The following is a 22495-nucleotide window of genomic DNA, read 5'->3' as shown; positions in this document are numbered from 1 at the left end:
ATTCCACATGAAGGTGAAATCATATGGTACTTGTCTTCCTCTGACTGGCTTATTTCACTTAGATAACATTCTTCAGCTCCATCCATGCTGTCGCAGAGGGTAAGATTTTCTTCTTTTATATGGCCGATTAGAATTCCATTGTGTAAACGTACCACGGCTGTTTTCTCCTGTCGTGTACTGATGGGCACTTGGGCTGCTTCCATGGCTCGGCGATCGTAAACAATGGTGCGATAAACACAGGGGTGCGTGTATTGTTTCAAATTAGTGTTCTGGGTTTCTTCAGATATATTCCCAGAAGTGAGATGACTGGGTCAGAAGGCAGATGCATTTTTACTTTTTGGAGATAACTCTACACTGCTTTCCACAGTGGCTGCACCAATCTGCATTCCCACCAAGAATGCACAAGGGTTCCTCTTTCTGCACATACTCAGAAGCACTTGTTGCTGATTTCTTGATGGTGGCCATTCTGACAGGTGTGAGGTGGTATCTCACTGTGGTTTTAATTTGCATTTCTCTGATGATTAATGAAGTTGAGACTTTTTTCAGATGTCCATTGGCCATCTGTGTGTCCTCTTTGCAGAAGTGTCTATTGAGAATCATTGTCCATTTTTTAAATTGGATTGTTTATTTTGGTGGTAGTTGTGGAGTTTTTAATAAATTTTAGATATCAACCCCTTATCGGAAGTACCTTTGGTGAATATGTTATTCCATTCAGTAGGTTGATGGTTTCCTTTGCTGTGCAAAAATTTTTAGTTTGATGTATTAATAGTTGGGGGTTTTTTTTCTTCTTCTTCTTCTTTTTATCCCTTGCCTGAAGTGATGTATCAGAAAAAAAAAAATCGCTACAGGAAATGCCTGGGATTTTCCTCCCTATATTGTCTTCTTGGATTTTTATGGTTTTCAGTCTAACACTTAAGCATTTTATCCATTTTGAGTTTATTCCTGTGTGTGGTATGAGAGGTGATCTAGTTTCACTTTTTTGCACATATCAGTACAATTTTTCCAATGCCATTTATTGAATAGACTCTCCTTACTCATTGTATGATTTTGTCTCTTTTGTCAATAGATTAATTGGCCAGATAGGTGTTGGTTAATTTCTGGGCTCTCCTATTCTGTTCCATTGATCTAGGTATCTGTTTTTAGGCCAGTTCCATGCTGTTTGATTACTCTGGCCTTGTCCTATAGTCTCACGTCAGGTAGTGTGGTTCCCAAAACTTTTGTTCTTTCACAAGATTTCTGAAGCTAGTCAGGGTCTTCTGTGGTCCATATAAGTTTTAGGAATATTTGTTCTACTTTAGGGAACACTTTTTGTATCTTGATAGGAATTGTGTTGAATCTATAGATTTCTTTGGGTAGTATGGACATTTCAATGATATTAATTCTCCCTATCCATGAGCACAGTATGTGCTTCCAGTATTTGTACCATCCTCAGTTTTGTTCTTCAATGTCTTATAATTTTGTGAGGACGTATCTTTTACAATCTTGGTTAGTTTTATTCCTAGGTATTTTACTCTTTTTGAAGCAATTGTGAGTGGGATTGTTTTATTCATTTTCCTTCTGTCAGTTTCTTATTTGCATATAAAAACGCAACTGATTTCTAAATATTAATTTTTTATCCTGCTAGTTTGCGGGATTCATTTATCAATTCTAAGAGTTTCTTAGTGGAGCACTTGGGGCTCTCTATGTACAATATCATGTCATCTGCAAATGAAGACAGTTTGACCTCTTCCTTTCCAATTTGGATGCTTTTTACTTCTTCTAGTCAAATTGCTGTGGCTAGGACTTCCAGTGCCATGTTGAATAAGAGAGGAGAAGTGGATATCCCTGCCTTGTTCCTGATCTTAAGGGAAATGTTTGTCGTTTTTGCCCATTGAGTATGATGCTGGCCTCAGGTTTGTCATCTATGGCCTCTCTTATGTTTAGGTATGTTCCCTATGTGCCCACTTTGCTGTGAGTTTTCTTCATCAAAATTGGTGCTGGATTGTATCATGCTTTTTCTGCATCAATTGATATGGTCATGTGGTTTTTATCCTTCATTATGTTTATGTGGTTAATCACATTTATGGATTTGTGAATGTGGTACCAACCTTGAATTCCTGGAATAAATCCCACTTGATCATTGTGTGTGATCTTTTTGAGGCATTGCTGTATTTGATTTGCCAATATTTTGTTGATGATTTAGCATCTTTGTTCATCAGGGATATTGGCCTATGATTTTCTTTCTTTGAGAAATAAGTCATTTAAAGAAAAACAAAACAGTAAAACTGTCATTCTTTGCAAATGACATTAGACTACATAGAAAAACTCAAGAGAATCAAACAAAAAATGAATAGAATTAATAAAAAAAATTCAGTGAGATATCAAAATGCAAAGTTAATATATATAAATGTGTCACATTTGTATAAAATAACAAAACAATGTGAAGGTGAGTCCTCAGTGGTGTGAACAAGTGGGTTGGGCATCAGCCTGCAAATTGAAAAATCGCTGGTGTGATACACACTCAGGGTACATGCCCGGGTTAAGGGCCAGGTACCAGCCTGAGGGCCTGTGAGAGGCATCCAGTCCACGTTTTTCTCATACACCAATGTGCCTCTCCCTCTCTTTCTCCATTTCTTCCTCTCTCTCTAAAAAATAAATAGATGAAAACTTTCAAAAATCTGAAGAAGAAATAAGTTAAATAATAGCATTTACAACTACATGAAAAAGAATTAAATGCCTGGAAATTAACATAATCAAAGATGTGAGAGATTCTTGAATCAAAGTTATATGACATTGAAGAAAATTTTGAATGGAACATGAGAGAACTAGAAGAATAGTTTATGCTCACAGAGTAGAAAAGTTAAATTATTAAAAATGACCATACTTTCCAAAGCAATTTAGAGGCTTAATGCAGTATCTGTTAAAATACCAATTTTATTCTTCTCAAAAATTCAAACAAATAATTTTAAAATTTATATGGAACAACCAAAGACCCTAAATAGCCAAAGCACTCCTGAGAAGAAAAAAAGAAGAAAAACTTGGAGGTATCACGAAACGAGATCTCAAACCACACTACAAAGAAATAATAATCAAAACAGGATGTCATTGGCAAAAAAAAAAAAAAAAAAAAAAAAAATCCCACAAAGGTTAATGGAGATAATAGAGAGCCCAGAAACAAACCCTCCCCCATATGGACAAGTCACGTATGACAAAAGATGTAGAAATATACACTGAAACAATGACAGTTCCTTCAACAAGTGATCTTGAGAAAACACGACAAATACATGCTAAAAATAGACCTAAACACTCTTAAATACTATACAAGAATACTCTTAAACTGAAGCCAGCCTTACACAATTTTCCCAGAATCCCAACTGACACCAACCGTGCCCACCTATTTCTGTCTTTAAGCCGATTGCAGATTTTCCCACATCTGTTTACCTTCCAGTTGACACCAGCCTTGCTCACAGTCTGCAGTCCAACTGATGATGGCCCCAACAGTCTGATCCCAAACAGCCTCTCTTCTTATCATGTTTCTTCACACCTCATTTTTTAAAAAAGCTCAAAACCTGAGATCACAAGTGTTAGAGAGCACCAGTGTTGGAACACCCCTCTTACTCATGTAAAACCTTCAAAGAAGGTGTCCTAGGGAGAAACATTAGAGATTCTCACTCCCAGTTGTCTAAGACTGGGTCTCATTTATGGCCTCAGCTCTTCCCAGCTTTCCACCTGGGACAGCATCTGTCTCTCTGGTTAATGGCCCCTGGGCCATGCTACCAAGCTTTCTGTCCTCCTGAGCCTCACACCCCTCATGCCATAGTTCTGGAATCACATGACAAAATGTAGCAACTCGGAATTTTTACCAAATTCCTCACACAGGACACAGCTTTGCCCATCACAGAGCCACATCCACAGGCTAGAGTGCCTTCAAACTTATACATATTTTGAAGACTAAAGGACAGCAAGCACTTCGTATGCATCTGCATTGGGGCTTTTCAAGGAGAGCAACTATTGACATTGTAGGTCAGAGTGTTCTTGTTCTGGACGGCCATCAGCCGAATCAAAGACTATTCATTGGGTCCTTTAACACAACCCAAAATATGGTGGTCTCCAAGTCCCCAAAATTGGTATTAAAAAAGGAGAAGAGACAGGGAAAGAGAAAGGGGAGAGGCAAAGAGAGAGAAAATAAAAGACTGAAACAAAAGGAAAAAAAGGAAAACAACTCAAAAAAGTTTATGAGAGAAAAGTGACATTATCGTTAAATACAACTTGCGTGTGACTTCATATCACCTGGCTGTATCGTGTGCTGGAGTATGTGGTTGGCAATCACTCAGTGGTGATACAGAGATGTGCATATCAGGAGGCAGGGTCCACTCGGAGCCATTGTGGCGTCTGCCCATCATGCAGGCCCACATGACACACAAGGTCTGATCCTAAGTATGACAGGACAACATAAAAGGCTTATATGAAATAAAGGATAATACCTTTGCTTTCCTAACTTCAACCTCTTTAAGGGGAAGACCTAAAAATGTGGCCCAGGGCAGTATGACCCTCTTAGGATCACATTGCTGAATCCCAGGCCTAAGCCCTTCTTTTAATTTTGCCATCTTTGAGTTTTGGGATCAAATCCTTGAAACAGTGGCCCACAGATAGTGTGGGTTTTATGTTATACACACCTGACAATGTATGTAGGAATTAGTCTCTTGTGTCATCTCCACTGTGCAGCTAACGTTACCCGGGAGGGCCAGGAAGACTCATGGATTATGCGGGAAACTAAGCAAGTCAGAAATCGCAGGTCTAAATGCAGCTAGCTGTCTCTCCTGAAAGCCAGGACCCTGGATTCATTATGAAGAAGGTGTGGGGAGGGCTGTGTTGGGAATATTTGCACATTTATGGAGGTGCTGGCAGTGAGCTCTTGAAAGTTCTGAGGGGTTTACAGGCAAGTCTGATGATTGGAGAAGGCCCATGCGATAGAATGTTGAAGAAATTGTTTCACTTCTTTGGTGATAGAACAATAAAGGTGTTAGAACCCTGGTAACCAAGCACCCACATTTCCGAGACAGGCCCCTGACTACCTGCCTTCGGTAAAGACAGTTGAGAGAGCAGGATGTTTTCCCATTGTCTCCAGACCTTCTTAGGCTTCGGCATTTGGAAAGCCTGTAATAAAATTGTTTCACTCACGGTAGACAGTGGCTCCAACCTCTTGTTTAACAGCTGTGGTCAGTGAGCAGTGAGCAGCCTTGGGTCACGTATGGCAGCTCAGGGCAGGCCACCCAAGGTAAGGCCACATCTGTCATTTGACGTGGGAATCTTCCAGCCCCTGCCACTTCTGTGTGCTGGACTGGGTGAAACTGCAGGTAATTGTTCACAGCATTCTTGAATGATTCTAATCTGTGGTGTCAGATAAAGCATTTTTTATAATTTCTGATTATTTCTATTTTTTCTGCTGGATGAGTCTTACAGGAAGCTTGTCAATTTCATATATTTTGGAAAGAATCAGCACTTGGTTTTACTAGTGTCATCTTTTGTATTTCAATTGTATTCATTTGCACTCTGATCCCTGTTATATTCTTTTCTGCTACTTAAGTATTCTTTCTGGTTTGTTCAAGAATAAATTTTAAAGTTTTTAAAAGAGTTTCTCCTGGTGAGATAAACCCGTACAACTATAAATTTTCCTCTTGTAAGTGATTTTGCTGTATCCCAGATTTAGTTAGGTTGTTTTCCAGTTTTCCTATGTCTCTAGGTAGTTTCTGTTTTGGTTTGTTATTCTCTTTGATCTGCTGGTTATTTACAAACATGTTGTTCAGATGCTTGTACTGCTTTCTGTTTTATTTTCTTGATACTTTATTTCAACTTTCCTACCAATGACGTCAGAGAACATGGCAGATATAATTTAACATTTTGGGCTTTATTTGTGGCCTCGTACAATATCTGTCTTGGGAAATGTTCCATGTGCATTAAAAATGCATAAAATGCGAGGGTTTTTTTTGCCTTAAATGATCTATAAATGTCTACCAAATCAATCTAGTCTAAAGTGGAAGGTAAGGACATTAGTATCTTAAATATTTTTAGCCTCACCTGAATATATGATTTTTAACTGAAAGGAATTTAGACAGAAAGGAAAAGAGACAGAGGAGTAGAGAAAGAGAAAGAGAGAAACTTTGATGTGAGAAAGAAGTAGTGACTGGTTCCCTTTCCTGTGCAGCTTCACTGGAATTGACCGTACAACGTTGGTATGTGCCCTGATGAAAAATTAAACTCAATACTCAATTGGTGCAAGGGATGATGCTTAAACTAAATAGGCCACCTCGCCAGGGAAAGTTCTTAAATTACTTAAAGTACTGTATTTTAAAATAACATATATTATAAAAAAGCATCTCATACCACATTTAATTTTCAAAGGAAGCATGAGGAGACTTGAATTGGGTGGTGAACACACAATACAATCTACACACACCTTACGATAGAATTGTGCACTTGAAACCTGTATAATTTTCTTAACTAATGTCATGCCAATACATTGAATTAAAAGTGTTAAAAATTCCCTTTAGAGGTAAGTGCTTTTTAAATCATGGTGTTACAAATGAGAATACAAAAAGAGTTCACTACTTTAAATTCACATTACTCATACGTGTCAGGTTCACGTTTGAACGTGACATTCCCTTCCTCACCTCTCCTGCATATCTTCCAATAGTGCAGCAGTTAAACTCAGAGAGAGTTAAAACAAACTGATAAAAGGAAATGGGGCGCTCTCATCAGGGGTCTCTCACCAGGATTTGTACAACTAAGTGGAGCTCACTTTAAGTGGTTCTGGCTGTACATTCTCTGAATGGCACAGGTTGGTGATCTAAAGTTGAGTGTGAAGGGCACCAGGGCCAGCTCAGCAGCTAGCGTGGGAAAGAAAAGAAGTGGTCACACCCTCAGACACACGTGGACCATATGCCCGTTTGTGCCAGGCCCTTTTCATATACAACTGTATGCTCTCTTTTTCAAGCCATGTTCTGTAGATACAAGGGGTCTTTTAAACAGATCCAAAAATCACTTAATTTTACACATGATCTTGTGACCCATTATTCTGGTCAGAATTTAACATGCCTACAGATGCACAGAAGACTATGAGGATTCCAATCGTGACATACAAGACAGAGACCTCAAATGATGTCTAGGTGACGGTCTGACACTTTGGCTAAAACCAAAGCTCAGTATAGTGTCCACTTCTCTCACTGAGTCATGCTGCATGTCCCACATATGCCTGCATGTAGCAGGTGTTTATATGCACAAGTGCAAGAGGAACTAAATTACCAAATTGTCCCAAATAATTGAGTTGTCCTGAGGCTTCACTGCTGCTTCCAGGGGTCCCTGATGTGGCCACAGATGGTACAGGAAAAAGAGTCCCATAGATGACATCTCCAACTGCATGACAGGTTGCTTTCAATGTGCATGCATTTGACTCTGCATGTGATACTCCTAATTCATGAAGGCCCTGCCTGAGACACTTACCATAACACAGTGTAAGATGGAGACACAACTATTGATCTTCAATTTTGGTCACAGAATCAGGCAGCAAACAAACTACACATCATTGGAGGTCTCCTCCTCATATGTCGTATATATATTTTTAGCATATTTGAATCTGCAGGGGTTTTCTAAATGTGGACTTAACTGATGAATCACAGAAATAAATATAGGTTAGTGACCTTTTGAGTCCAGAGAAAGGGCCTCTTGTTTTTACAGTATATATGTTGGGAAAAGAAAATGGCATTATGGGTGAGAAGGGCCTGGAAATACTCTGGCTTTTGTCCAAACTTTTTGTAAAATCGTGGCCACTTTGTGCTTTTTTTCACTTCAGCTGGTGGTCTTGACCTTGTGCCTTTTCTCCATCAACTTTACCGGCTTCATCCTGTGCCATACAGAGGACATGCTGCTACACTCTGTGAAGTTCAGACCCACGGAGTCAGTTGTACAAACACTAGTGAGAACCACTTACTCAGAGCCACCTAATACTCTTTCCAACCATTCTTCTTAATCTATTTAAATTGCCTTTCTGTACAATTAGAGGATGTAGATGGCTGGAGAAACAGACAGTTCCGGGTTGAAAGATGGGAGGTGCCACAGGTGAGTGTTATGATTTTAAAGTAGTTAAAATGCCTTGTAATTTCCTCATCCATTATCTGAGATTGGAAAAAGCATTTATTTAAAAGGGTCAATTTGATAGTTCAGTGTGGTATGAGATTATTAAAGAACAACACTCTTATTTTAAAATACTGCATTTTAGACAATTAAAAAATAAAAACAGACTTAACTGCAAATCAGGTTTGATTGATAAATATTTATAGAACATTGCATTTACAACTGCAGGGTGCACATTTTTCTCTAGATTACATGGAAACTATCTGAGATAGATCTTATACAAAGGGAAAAAACAATCTTCAGTAAATTAAAAAGTTTTAAGCTATAGTAACCATATTTTCTGACCACACTGGTAAGAAACTAGAAATCAAATATAGGAAAAAACATAATAAAAAAAAAGGATTGGGAGACTGTAAAACATGCTATCAAGTCCCTAGTAAATCAAAAATGGAAACAAACAAAAAAAAAAAAATCCAACAACAACAGACAAATAAAAATTCAAACATGGCCGTACAAAACCTGGATTTAGTAAAGCTGTTATAAGTGGAAACTCTGTAGCTATACCATTCTAACTATAGAGCAGAAAAATGTCAATAAAATCATTTGAATTTGTTTCTAAATACCTTAGAAAAAGAAGTACCAAAACAAAAATGTTAGTTGTAGTAAAATAAAATGAAAACCAGTGCCCTCATCAATAAAATTTTAAAAAACAATAAAATAAATAAATAAAACCAATGGCTCCTTCTTTGAACTGATAAGTAAATTTGAAAAACCTTTAGTAAGACTCATCGGGCACTAAATACAGAAAAAAAGTAATAAGTCAGAAAAGAAATGAAACTATAATCCAGACTACCAAAACTCAAAGAATTATCGAACATCAGCAATTATAGAAAACAGATTTGACAATTTAATAAAATGGAAAATTTTTAGGTCTTACACTCTTTGAAGCTAAACCAGAGTGAATCACATAATCTGAACAAACCAATGACTAGCAACAAATTTGAATCACTAATCAAAACACCTAAAAACAAAAGCCCAGGACTAGATAGAATTACAGGAGAATTCTCGGAAATTAAAAAAATAATAATTAGTATATATCCTTCCCAACCAACCCATAAATTGAAGAAGTTCCCTTCCAAATTTATTTCATGAGACCTGAATTATTTTGATACCAAAACTAAAGAAAGACACTGCAAAGAAAGAAAATTACAGGTCTATATTCTTGATATGTACATGCTGAAATTCTCAGCAAAATAGTAGCCAACCAAATTTGACTATATTAAAATGATTCTGTATTCTGATCAAGTGTGAATTATGCCAGTGATGCGAGAATGACCCATCACGCAGAAAACAATACATGTGACTCATCACATCAAAAAGGAAATAAAAATGAAAGCCATATGAATTTCAAGAAATACAGAAAAAGTACTAGAATACAGTATGCATTAGTAATAAAAATATTCCAAAGAAGGTTTGTAGAAGGAAATGACCTAAGCTTCATAAAGGCTACATATGACAACCTCACAGTTTACAGTATACTCAACTGTGAAGTAATGAAAGTTTTCCTTTTAAAATCAAAACCAACTCAAGAATGTTCATTCTCATTATTATTATTCAAAATAGTAGTGGAATATTTAAACATAGCAATCAAAGGAGAAAAAGAAATAAAATGCATTTAAGTAAAAAAGAAAGAATTAAAATTGTCACTATTGGCAAATGACATGGTACTCTATATAGAATTTCTTAGATAATTCAACAAAATCAATAGATTTAATAAAATAATTCGTTAAGAAACAAAATACAAACCGAATATACAGAAATCTATCACATTAATATAAACAATAAAAGAAAAATCAAAGTAACCCCTTTTCCATTTGTGTGAAAGAAATAAATGCCTGTGAATTTACATAACTAAAAAGTTGAAAGGGGCCTTTGCAAACTTTGCTCTTTCTCACTTCCTCTCTCCTTCTTTCTCTCTCTCCTCTGTTCTTTCTTCAAGTTAGGAATAAAAAGTGTGGCACCTGCTCCTCTCAGGTGGAATCGTTCGAGACCGAGGCAAAGACAAAAGTACTATCCTACTCATCCTTTGTCTCTTTTGTATACTTACTTGTTCTACAACTTACAAAGAAATAGTAAACTATTTAAAAATGGAAAAATATATCAAACATCACAACTTCATTTTTTTAATCCTCATGCAAGTATATTTTTTTCATTGCTTTTAGGGAGAGAGGAAGGGAGAGACACAGAGAGAGAGAAACATCAATTGGTTGCTTCCTGCTACATGCCCCGACTATGGATCAAAACAATCACCTGGGTAAGCACCCTGACTCGGCATCGAACCCACAACCTTTCAGTCCACAGGATAGTGCTCCAACCAGCTCAGCCACAAAGGGCAGGGCCACGACCTCATTTTCATTTCAATATGTTATTTCAACACAAAACATAATTTATTATTTTTAACACCCTGGCTTTAAGGAGGCTACCATAGCCATTATATTTTAATAGGCTCTTCTTTGTTTATTTTGTTTCAAATGTGATGATTACCTTATTTGACATATTCTCAGGAACGAGGGGTGAATACACTATTTAACAATTATTTTCAGCTTACTAAAATGTTCTTCCAGCCCTGGCTTCTGTGGCTCAGTGGATTGAGCATCGGCCTGCGAGCCAAGTGTCGCTGGTTCACTTCGCAGTCAGGGCACATGACTAGGTTGCACGTCAGGACCCCAGTTGGGGGCACGAGTGAGAGGCAACCACACAGTGATGTTTCTCTCCCTCCCTTTCTCCTTTCCCCTCTCTCTAAAAATAAAATAAACAAACAAATGTTATTTAAAAATATAAAAAATAAAAAAATAAAATAAAATAAAATGTTCTTCTGCAGACTTTTCCTCCATTGCTCCCCCACAGCCCACCCCCTCTCCCACAGTTCAACCCCCACCCTGTTGTCCATGCCCATGGGTCATTCATACCAGTTCTTTTACTAAACCCGTCCACTACTGACCCCTTCACTCCATGCGCCCCTCTCCCCTGGTGCCTGTTACTCTGTTCCTTGTTTACGTGTCTCTGGTTCAGTTTTGTTCATTTGCTCGTGCTGTTCATATGGTATTTTTCTTTTGTTGTCTGGCTTATTTCGTTAAGCATAATTCTGTCCAGTTCCATCCATGTTATCACAAATGGCAGGAGTTCCTGCTTTTTTTCTGCTGCATAGTTTTCCATTGTGTAAATGTACCACAGTGTTTTAACCCACTCATCTACAGATGGGCACTTAGGCTGTTTCCAGCACTTGGCTATTGTAAACAGGGCTGCTATGAACATAGGGGTGCACAGGTTCTTTTCAATTGGTGTTTCAGGATTCTTCGGGTATAATCCTAGCAGTGGAATCGCTGGTTCAAAAGGCATTTCCGTATTTAGTTTCTTGAGGAAATTCCACACTGTTTTCCACAGTGGCTGCACCAGTCTGCATTCCCACCAACACTGCACTGGGGTTCCCGTTCCTCCACATCCTCGCCAGCACTTGTTGTTTGTTGATTTGTTGACGATGGCCACTCTGACTGGTGTAAAGTGGTATCTCATTGTGGTTTTATTTACATCCCTCTGAAGGCTAATGATGTTGAGCATACTTTCATATGCCTATGGGCCCTCTGCATATCCTCCTTGGAGAAGTGTTTGTTCAGGTCCTTTGCCCATTTTTAACTGGGCTGTCTTCTTGGTGTTGAGATATGTAAGTTCTTTATATATTTTGGAGATCAGTCCCTTATCTGATGTATCATTGGCAAATATGTGTTCGCATACGATTGGTTCCCCTTTCATCTGGCTGATGTTTTCTTTGTTGAGCAGACTCTTTAGTTTGATGTTGTCACATCTGTTTGTTTTTTCCTTTACTTCCCTTTTTTTAGGAGACGTGTCAGTGAAAATATTGTTACGTGGGATATCAGAAATTTTCCTGCCTATGTTTTCCTCTAGGATTTTTATGGTGTCACGGCTTACATTTAAGTCTTTGATCCATCTTGAGTTTATTCTGGTGTGTGGCATAAGTTCCTGGTCTAGTTTCATTTCTTTGCATGTCACCATCCAGTTCTCCCAGCACCATTTGTCAAAGAGGCTCTTCTTATGCCATTTTATGTTCCTTCCCCCTTTGTTGAATATTAGTTGACCATAGAGGCCTGGATTTATTTCTGGGCTCTCTGTTCGGTTCCATTGATCTATATGTCTGTTCTTATGCCAGTACCAGGCTGTTTTGATTACAGTGGCCTTGTTGTATAGTTTGATGTCAGGTGTCGGGATACGTCCTGTTGCGTTCTTCTGTCTCAAGATTGCTGCGGCTACTCGGGGTCTTTTTTGGTTCCATATAAGTTTATGAAGTATTTGTTCTAGGTCGGTGAAATACGTTGCTGGTATTTTAATAGGGATTGCATTGAATCTGTAAATTGCCCTGGGTAGTATGGATGTTTTAATGACGTTTATTCTTCCCACCCATGAACATGGTATATGCTTCCACTTATTTGTATCTTCCTTAATTTCTTTCTTCAGGGTTATGTAGTTTTCTGAGTACAGGTCTTTTACCTCTTTGGTTAAATTTATTCCTAGGTACTTTATTTTTCTTGTTGCTATAGGAAATGGAATTTTTTCCTAGTTTCTCTTTCTGAGAATTTATTGTTGGTGTAGAGAAATGCCTTCAATTTCTGAATATTGGCTTCGTACCTTGCTGTTTTGCCAGATTGACTTATTGAGTTGAGTAGTTTTTTTCGTGGCGTCTATAGGGTTTTCTATGTATACTGTCATGTCATCTGCAAATAATGACAGTTTTACTTCTTCTTTTCCAATATGGATGCCTTTTCTTTCTCTTCTTGTCTGATTGCTGTGGCTAGAACTTCCAAACTACGTTGAATAGGAGTGGAGAGAGTGGACATCCTGGTTTTGTCCCTGATCGCAGGGGAATGCTTTCAGTTTTTGTCCATTCATTGTGATGTTGTCTGCGGGTTTCTCATATATGGCCTTTATTGTGTTGAGGTATGCTCCCTGTGTTCCAAGTTTCCTGAGTGTTTTCATCATAAATGGGTGTTGTACTTCATCAAATGCCTTTTCAGCATCTATTGATATGATCATGTGATTTTTGTCTTTCATTTTGTTTATGTGGTGTATTACATTTATTGGTTTGCGAATATTAAACCATCCTGGCATCCCTGGGATGAATCCCACTTGATATTGGTGTATGACCTTTTTAATGTGTTGCTGGATCTGATTTGCCAATATTTTGTTGAGGATTCTAGCATCTATGTTCCTCAGCTATATTGGCCTGTAGTTTTCTTTCTTTGTTGTGTCTTGACCTCGTTTTGGAATTAGGGTAATACTGGCTTCATAGAAACAGTTTGGGAGTCTTTGCTCTTCTTGGATTTTTTGGGTAGGTGTTAGTTCTTCCCTAAATGTTTTGTAAAATTTGCCTGTGAAGACATCCGATCCAGGGATTTTATGTGCCTGGAGTTTTTTGATTATTGTTGCAATTCATTCTTTGTTATTGGTCTGTTGAGACTTTCTACTTCTTCTTGATTCAGTTTTGGAAGGTTATTTGTTTCTAGAAATCTGTCCATTTCTACTAGGTTGTCAAGTTTCTTCCCATATAATTGTTTGTAGAAATGTCTTACAATCCTTTATATTTCTGTGGTATCGGTCGTGATCTCTCCTCTTTCGTTTCTCATTTTGTTTATTTGGGTCATCTCTCTTTTTTTCTTGATGAGCCTGGCTAAAGACTTGTCGATTTTGTTTATCTTTTCAAAGAAGTAGTTGATCTTTTGAGTTGTTTGTTTAGTCTCTATGTCATTTAATTCTGCTCTGATCTTGATGATTTCCTTCCTTCTACTCGCCCTGGTCTTTGTTTGTTGTTGTTGTTCTAGTTCCTGTAGCTGTAGGGTTAGATTTTTAATTTGAGATTCTTCTATCCTTTTTAGGTCGGCCTGTATTGCTATGAACTTTCCTCTCAGGATTGCTATTGCTGTGTCCCATAGGTTGGGGGCTGTTGTGTGTTCATTATCATTTGTTTCCAGAAACGTCTTGATTCATTCCTTGGTGTCATTGTTAATCCATTCATTACTTAATAGCATGTTATTCATTCTCCATGAGTTTGAATGTGTTTGAGTTCTTTCCTTGAGGTGGATTTCTAGTTTCAAGGCATTGTGATCTGAGAAGATGTTTGATATAATTTCAATTTTCTTGAATTTGTTGAGGCTTGTTCTGTGTCCTACCGTGTGGTCTATGTTTGAAAATGTCCCATGTGCATTTGAAAAGAATGTATATTTTGCTTCTCTGGAGTAAAAGGTTCTATATATATCAATCAGTCCATTTGATCTAGGGTGTTGTTCTTTGCTTCAGAGAGCTGTGCATTGTTCACAATGGGATGTTAAAGTCCCCTACTGTGAGTGTGTTGCTGTTGATATCTTTTTTGTAGCCTCCCAATATTTTCCTTATATATTTTTGTGCACTTATGTTAGGTGCATATATGTTTATCAGGGTTATATCTTCATGATGGATTGTTCCCTTACGTATTTTAAAATGTCTTTCTTTGTCTCTTTTTATGGCCTTTGCTGTGAAATCTGTTTTTTCTGATGTAAGTATTGCTATCCCAGCTTTCTTTCATGTTCATTGCTTAGAATACTTTTTCCATCCCTTCGCTTTCAGTCTGTGTAAATCTTTTGTTTTGAGGTGCGTCTCTTGTAGATAGCATATATGTGGATCATGTTTTTGTGTGCATTCCGCTACCCTATGTCTTTTGAATGGAGCGTTTACTCCATTTACATTTCAGGTTATTATTGACGGGTATTTATTCATTTCCCTTTGTACCTGTGTTCCTCTCCCTCTTTATTTTCTTTTTCTCACCGTATCCCCTTTAGCATGTCTTGTAATGCTGGTTTGGTGGAGATGCGTTCTTTTAGTGTTCCTTTGTCTGGGAAACTCCTTGTTTCACCTTCCATTTTGAAAGGGACCCTTGCTGGGTAGAGTAGTCTTGGTTGTCGGCCTTGTTTTTCATCGTTTGAAATATTGTTTGCCATTCTTTTTTGGCTTGTAGTGTTTCTGTTGAGAAATCAGTTGATAGTCTTATCAGAGCTCCCTTGTATGTTATTTCCTTTTTTTCTCTTGCTGCCTTTAGGATTCTCTCTTTGTCTTTGAATATTGAAGTTTTAATTATGATGTGCCTTGGAGTAGACCTTTTTGGGTCATATTCATTTGGAGCCTCTGTGCTTCCTGGATTTGCAAGACTTTTTCTCTCATCAAGTTAGGAAAATTTTATGTCATTACTTTTTCAATCAGGTTTTCTAGCCCATGCTCCTCTTCTTCTCCTTCTTTTATCCCTATGATATGCATATTGTTTCATGTCATGTTGTCCTGCAGTTCTCTTAAACCATCTTCATTCTTTTTAGGCATTTTTTCATTTTTGCGTTGCATTGTCTGGCAGTTTTTTTATATGTTGTCCTCTAACTCACTGATCCGATCCTCTGCTTCCTTTAGCCTGTTTTTGATTGCTTCGACTGTGTTCTTCAGTTCAGAAATTGTATTCTTCATTTCTTCGTGGTTTTTATTGATAGTTTCTATGCCCTCTTTTTGGTTGGTGTAGTTCTCAGTAAGTTCTTTGTAGTTTCCCTGGAGTTCTTTGTAGTTCCCCTGGAGTTTGTTGTAATTTTCTTTGACTTTGTTGAGTTCATTGAGCTTCATTTGAATTCCATGTCTGATGGTTTGCTTGCCTCTTATTTCATCTATCCATCCTTCTGAGAATTCCTCCTTTCTTTTTGGTGGGGTGTTGTTTCTGTTTGGTGGGGTGTTATTCTGCCTCCCCATTTGGGGTGCTGGTCTTGTTTGTATCTGATTATTAGATTGATCTGCTTTTATGTACTGCCTTTGTGGTGTGACCGTCTGTGGTAGGAACCTGTGTCATACAGCGGTGCTGTCTCCTTGATCTCTTTAACTTGATGCTCTTGGGATGCCCTTTATGCCTTTTACTTGGACTCGCTAGAAGTGTTTTGGTTTTGTTTGTTGTGTTGATCTTTGGTGGGCCCTTCCTGTGTATTAGCTGAGAGTCTCTCTGCCCGCTTCTGACAGTAGTTGAGCTGCCTCTGGCTGCTGCCTCCTGGAGGGGAGTAGTCTGCTTATGAGACTTCTCCCGCAGCACTGATGTTGAGTCTGCCCTGTGATCTGGTCTGCTGGCTCTCCAGTATTTCCTCCAGAACCAGCATCCAGTGTTTTCCAACGCTCCTCTAGTTCTTTCGCCTTCTTTCAGCTACATCGCAGGTTGAGTGTGGAAAGTGCACTTTTTTCTCCCTGCCTGCAAGCAGGCGGGAGCAGCGGGAGGGCGCTGGGGGGGCCTGCCGGGAACGTTCTCCTACGCTGGTGGGCGGGGGCGTTCCCTGGCGCTGGCTGTCGTGGGCGCGGGCCGGTAGCGGTCCTGTGGTCTGGCGTGTGGGCCGGCACTAGCTCTTGAGCCCTTGTTAAATATTCGGGTCCTCCTCAGCCCGCTGCAGCCGCTTCGCCTCCTGTAGAGCCGCCTGAAGTCCTGTTCCCACCACAGCCACGGGTGCTGCTCTCCTGTGAGTATTCTTGGTTGTTCTTCAAGGATGCAGTAGCTTGGAAACAGTTGCATCTTCTTAAGGTTTGCTTTTAAGCTTTGATGAGACAGACTAGAGAAACTCTAACTCTAGGGCTATTTTAGTCCCCGCTACTGAGACACTGCACATCTTAGTACTCTGCCCGGTAATTTACGTGGTTTTCTACTCTTTCTGGTGGGAACACACTTGAGTTTTTGTGAGTCAGAGGTTTTCTTTGCTCCTTTTCGGGGGTCCTTTCTTCGGGCCACAGGAGGTGTTCTTTCCAGACGTACTCATGCACTATGCTGGAGACTTAAGGAAAATCCTCTGCAAGTATCTGCAGCCATATGGACATATCTCTCCTCTCTAAGATTGTGCCCTGCATATGCATGCCAACTAGGCCTACCCTGGATCTGAAGAATGTCTCAATTAAAGGAGACCTCAGCATAAGATGTGGGCTGGATCTTTCAGTTGGTCAGTGGGAATCTTGGGGCTCACCTTCCCTGTTTCTCCTCCCTCAGATATAACTAGCCTGTCTTGCCTGCATCCAAGCAATGGAAGCAATTACTTCATCCATTTTGTTTGACTTTCAGTAGTTTCTTGTAGGAGTTAGTTATTCCGTGTTGGCTCCTAGAAGTTCTTCATCAGAAAGAAACCTGCTGTTTTCATCATCTGTCAGAGTGCTTTATGTTTAAGTTTTAAGGCAAAACTATTATTATTATTATTATTATTATTATTATTATTATTATTATTAGAATGCTTCCCTCTAGGGTAGTTACCTCCTTTTGCACCACAATATACTTTAGAGATACAACTACATTGTATCATTAACAGTGGTTTCTGGTTTCAGTGATTCCCTTGGGGTAGGGCATGCTGGTATGGTTTAAAAATGATAGTTAAAAGAGCTGCTAGTATGCAAAACTCCCACATTTCTACTATTTCCTTCTTACATACGATATTGGCCAGAGAAAGAATCTTTGTCCTTACTTCTGAATGTTAGAAATAGTTCGTAAATATAATCAACATTTTGCCTCCCCTAAAACAACCTAAGTTTAATTATTTAACCTATTAACATGCCATTTTCTTACATGGAGCCTAATTATAATCCCAGAACAAACTTTGTTTAGTCATGAGATGCCTTTATATTAATGTATCCGTAAAGCTGTTTATAGTATTTAAGATTTCCAAATAAATGAACAATAGTGCGAGTAATCAAGTTTTAAATTTTTGGTCATCTGTTTAAGATCTGGGATATTTTGTTGCAGGCCATAGGGATTGGTTGCTTGTGAAGCAAAATTTTAATTAATGGGGAAAAAATGCCCACAGAATTGGAAGAGAAAGGGAAAGGACCAGAGAGACACAAGGGGCACTTAAATATGCCGTTCTCATTATGAGTTCATCTCAACCATTTTCTTCAGCTATTAAAGGAACAGCTAATCTAATGCAGTTTTGGTAGCGTCTTGACAATAACATTCAGGAAAGTAAGTGACTTGAGAGTCCCACCAAGAGGCTCTCCTGTGGGGAATTAGTTAACTCTACAGATGAGGATTGAGGTACAGCTTTAAAAAAGTGCAGTAAACATAAAATGAAAAGATGCTTATATTGATTAGGTTGTGCGTGTCCTCACTTTTCCTGTGCTCACGAACGTGGGGACCACCAGTTACGTGCAGGGTAGGAATGACTCACCCGCGCGGTCACCCGGACGCTTACTTAGCGAGCTCTGGGGAACCCTCGGTGTCCGCGGAGGCGCCGGCCGGAGGGGCGGGGCCGGGAGCGTCCCCTCGGGGCGCGGCGGCCGGGAGCCGGAAGGTACGCGCGCGCGTGCGGCCGCTGGGTGCTCGTGCACTCACTCGCGTGCCCCGCGGGGCGTCTTCTGGCGCAGGAGCCTCTGCGGTCCCGCGGGAGGGCAGCCTCAGGGCCCCAGGTGCCGGGTGACGCTTCCTGGAGCCGCAGCGGAGGGAGATGGGCCGCGGCTGCCCTGAGCCCAGACCCACAGCCCCAGTCTGTCCCTGACCGTGTCCTGCCCTTTCCTCGTGGGATCCCCGGTGTAAGGGCTCCTGTGAGGGCCCCACGGGGGCGGGGCGCCGGCTGTGGGATGCAGGGACAGACTGGTCTTTATGGGGACCCAGGGCAGTGCGCCCAGAGCCGGACCTGCGGGGTGGCCCGAGGTCACTTCGTGCTCATCCCGGGGGTGGCCTTCGTGCCCCCGAGGAGTGTCATCCGTGTGGTTCACGGCGCAGCGCGGGCAGCCCTGTGTAATAAAACGGCCTCTGTGGCTCCCACGTGTGCAGTAAAACCATCTTCGACCTTGTAAAGACCATTCTGGCCACAAAAAGTAACGAATCCCAAGGACCTCATTGGCTGTAGATGGGATTCTGTGGAGTGGCCGCACAGTAAGGATTTGTATCTGTTTTTCTTTTTCAGGCAATTACATATGAACCATCTAGCATCAGCTTTAGCTGTATCTACTGTTTAGTACTCTGTGTAGATGCTTTTAGAATATCACCTCTGATGATTTCAGTGCTAGAAGGCGATGATATTTTTCACCATTTTACAGTTAAAATTGAGGCCCAAGCATGTTAAGTAACCTTTTCAAGGCAGGAGGTCATTTCTGAGGATGAATTCAGGTTTTAAGTCTGCTCTGGGCGAGACACTGAGGTGCCCTAGAGTGTCGGAGCGCACGCACGTGCACACACAGTGGTGCAGGGTTCTGCTTCTAGCGGGTGACAGGTGGGTTTGTCACTGATGCAGGCCCCCAGGGACTGCTCATGACTGCCAGTTTCTGTATTGCAGCACCTAATATTGATGTGAGGTTGGATTTTATTTCTTAATTAGCAGTGGGGTCCTGGCTGGTCCAGTAGGCTACGTAGGGGACAATAAGTTAGACCAAGGGCCAGCCTGCAGAACCGTTATCTGTTGGTAGGGGACAGGGTAGAGAGTCAGCTCGGGGGAGGAGGGGCCAGTCATTCAGTTCCCTCGTACTGTTCCCTTGTTGTGTGCCACGGGCCACGCTGCTGCGGGGGGTCCAGTGTTGTATAAGACCTGGTCTTGTGCTCTAGGATCTTACAGTTGGGTTGAGGCTGAGGGACAACTGTGTTGATAGGGCTTCTCCAGTGAAAAGTGACTTCTTAAACGTAAGTCGCCATGTCTAGGGCACATTTTAACAATTCATACCAAAGGTACTATATACTTTGACTCTGAAAGTTCTGTATGTGTATGTGTGTGTACCAATTAACCAATTTGTTTACTTTTGGTATTTTAGATATTGACAAAACACTGGAGGGATGATGAAATCAATCAGCTTCCTCTTTTCCTTGGAGAGCCTGCATTGGTAAAGTATTAGGCATTTTCCAATATAATATTCTAGCATTTATGCATGCGATTTGGTCATCTTCCATGTGGCATTAAATTTGGCCTGTGATAGGCTCAAAGAGAGTGCTTCTGCGCCTGCCAGGCCTGTCTGCACCTCGTCATCTCCGCAGCAGACATTGGCTGAGCTCTGACTCCAGCTTGGGTCCTGTGCAACGTGCCCGTTACTCAGGTGTCTTTTTTTCTAAGGCCTGATGACTGGCGGCCCTGCTCCCAAGCAGTGGGTGCATTTGCTGGTTATGTGCATGTGCTGGTAGAAGACACTCTATTTGCTTTGGGAGCTGCAACAACAATCAAATGAGACTCGAGAATTGGATGCAAGGAGGATTTGTGATTGTTTCGAACCACTTTCTATTTATCACTTTATTGTACTTTATGAAGATACTACGATGACTACTTTGGAGTATAAACAGAAGTTCTATGTCTCGGGAGTCGGCAGACCAAGATTCTAGTTCCTGTTGTGCTAGTCAGATTCTGTACACTGTTCAGGCGTCCACTCTGCCATTGGGATGTTAGGACGATGAGCTCCTTTGCTAATGCTCTTCTCCATCTTGAGTCTGTGACTCTTCTGTCCTTCCACAGTTTGCCTGGGTCAGCAGTTTGCTGACCCTTTCCCTCTAACCTTCAGGACAGGCCCTGGACTTGGGCTGTTAAGAGAAAATCAGCTGTCTTCATCTGGCTTCAGGATGAAACAAAGGGCACCTGAGGGAGAGAGGGGTGTGAGGAGACAGAACGCAGGGATTTCTCTCTGGCTTAGTTACTCCAAGATGTGGACACAACAGGTGTCTTCCCTGCAGTTGTGATTATCAGAAAGGGTGAGTTTCACTAAATCTGAATCCACTCATGCAGCTCAGTTTCAGTGCTTAGACCCCAGACGGCTCAGTCCTTTTCTCAGTCTGGCCCCAAGGAGTGGTGTGCAGTTAGCACAGAGTTCTCGTGAGAGGGCAAATGCAGTTAGAACAGGGGGTCTTGGGAGAGTCCTGCCTTGGTTAATGGAGTGCAGGTAGAACAGCGGATTCTGGGACAGTCCTGCCTGAGGGAGAGGGGTGCAATTAAAACAAGATCCCAAAATAGTCCAGCCTTAGGTAATGAGGGGCTAGTAGAACAGGCGTTTCTGGGACAGTCCTGCCTGAGGGAGAGGGGTGCAGTTAGAACACAAGTTTTATGGAGAGTTCTGTCTAAGAGAGCAGCGTGCAGGTAGAAGGAATTCTCGGCATTTCTTGCCCTGAGGTACAGGGGTGCACTTAGAACAAGGGTTTTCAGGACGGTGCAGCTGGGACTCAGTTGTGTGGCCTAAAACTCAGTCCCTTTGAGGCTCACCTCTGGTCTGTAAATGGACACTGTGCTCCTTACATGCATCAGTGTGGCCTTGGCACTTTCCTTCTCTCTGATGAGATTACTGACAAAGTATTTTCTATGTTTATTTCCTAAAGGGAATGTCTCTGGGACCCTGAACCCTCAGGAGCATCCTCATGTAAGAGATCATTGAAGCCACAGGGAAATCATCTCACCTGAATTTGCAAAAGGAATAACAACAGAGCAGCTGCTTGCATTGTCCGCTGTACTTTCACTGGGGCTTGTTGATGAAGATCCAGCACCAGTGTTGAAGGTAACATATAGGGAAGGAAGCAGTCCATTAGATCACGGTCATTCAGCTGGGAAAGAATATAGTTTATTTTTAAGTACAGTTAACTCAGTCATCTTTTGCTTAATTTATCTGAATCGAGGTATACTCCCATCAGAACAAATAATTGTGAATGGATTACGTGTGTGCATATATTTTCTAGAACAAATCAGTAGTACTTAATTTATTTAATCTACATAATTTAACACATTTCTTTTACTTTTATTCTATGAGCTTTATTTTTAGTGTCAACAGCTTTATTTATTTTTTCTCTTGTCTCGTACCCAATAACATTTTAGCACATACTGACATAGACCTAGCTTTTACTATGATTATTAATAATCAGGCAACAAATACACATACTAAAAAATATTTCAATATATGACTATTTAGTAACTTTGTTACAGTATTCTCTTAAAAGCTTAATGCTACAGCATAAAATATTTCCTTTGGTCATTTTAACAGGTCCTGTCTTTATCACTTGGACTTTTAGTCATCCTCAGATTTCCAGAATATTTTTCAAAAACTATTAAAATTTTTTTGTGTAATGGATTTGATACATAGTCAATAATCATTTTGGGACTGATGACACTAATGTTCTTAAAAGAATCCAGAAATTTAATTTTATATTAATTCCTTTTATACATTACTTTTATATACTAACCCATTTCTTAAGAACACGTTTGCATTTGTTTTTAACATTACTGGGAAATGGCAAACCCAAGAATGAAAGACTATAAAACAGGATTCATTAAATATAATGGAAACTTTTACAGGTGTCCATTACATTGGTGGGGTGCAATATTTGTGTGTGTTAATAATC

General features: G+C 40.2%; 1 long non-coding RNA gene across 1 annotated transcript in view; it reads left to right on the top strand.

The window, feature by feature from the left end:
* Positions 1–21542, top strand: part of LOC149997383 (uncharacterized) — a 31624-nt gene extending 10082 nt beyond the window's left edge. Inside the window, exons 3-4 of the long non-coding RNA XR_016514138.1 lie at positions 19942–20010; positions 21482–21542. This is a non-coding gene — a long non-coding RNA (uncharacterized LOC149997383). The remainder of the gene's footprint in view (positions 1–19941; positions 20011–21481) is intronic.
* Positions 21543–22495: the final 953 nt, after the last annotated feature.

This window comes from Furipterus horrens, unplaced genomic scaffold (assembly GCF_987537825.1).
Source record: "Furipterus horrens unplaced genomic scaffold, mFurHor1.1.pri manual_scaffold_11, whole genome shotgun sequence".
NCBI classification, from domain to species: domain Eukaryota; kingdom Metazoa; phylum Chordata; class Mammalia; order Chiroptera; family Furipteridae; genus Furipterus; species Furipterus horrens.
The sequence above is the reverse complement of the archived record's forward strand: the minus strand, read 5'-3'. Positions and strand labels throughout refer to the sequence as shown.